Here is a 599-nt window from a genome sequence, read left to right on the forward strand (position 1 = left end):
ACTTGATTAGAGAGCTTGGTGACCAAATCAACGTTAAAAACGCCAGCTACTTTCGTTGCCTTTGTCCTCATGACTTGCCACTGATAATTATTCAATGACATCTCTTCTATAATTTCATAAGCATCCTCAGGTGTCTTATTATTGATAGTCCCACCAGCGGCTGTGTCAACCATTCGTCTAGTCGAAGGATTCAGCCCATTCTGAAAAGTTTGGACCTGTAGCCAGAGTGGTAACCCATGGTGAGGGCACCTTCTCAACAAGTCCTTGTATCTCTCCAATGCATCATATAGTGTTTCTAAATTCATCTGCACAAAAGAAAAGATATCATTCCTTAATTTAGCCATTTTAGCCGGCGAAAAATATTTGAGTAAAAACTTCTCGGTCATTTGTTCCTAAGTAGTGATTGACCCTCGTGATAACGAGTTCAACCACTGTTTAGCTTTGTTCCTCAATGAAAAGGAAAACAACCGAAGGTGAATGACATCATCAGAAACACCATTGATTTTAAATGTGTCGCAAAACTCTAGAAAATTTGCCAAGTGATTGTTTGGATCCTCATCCTGCAAACCATCAAACTGAACAAATTGCTATATATTTTG

General features: G+C 38.9%; 1 non-coding gene across 1 annotated transcript; it reads left to right on the top strand.

Annotated features, from left to right (window-relative positions):
• The first annotated feature begins 231 nt into the window (after positions 1 to 231).
• LOC128284827 (small nucleolar RNA R71) lies at positions 232 to 338 on the top strand. The gene has a single exon (XR_008275249.1). It is a non-coding gene; the product is annotated as a small nucleolar RNA R71 (small nucleolar RNA).
• Positions 339 to 599: the final 261 nt, after the last annotated feature.

The sequence above is a fragment of the Gossypium arboreum genome, chromosome 11 (genome assembly GCF_025698485.1).
Source record: "Gossypium arboreum isolate Shixiya-1 chromosome 11, ASM2569848v2, whole genome shotgun sequence".
Taxonomy (NCBI): domain Eukaryota; kingdom Viridiplantae; phylum Streptophyta; class Magnoliopsida; order Malvales; family Malvaceae; genus Gossypium; species Gossypium arboreum.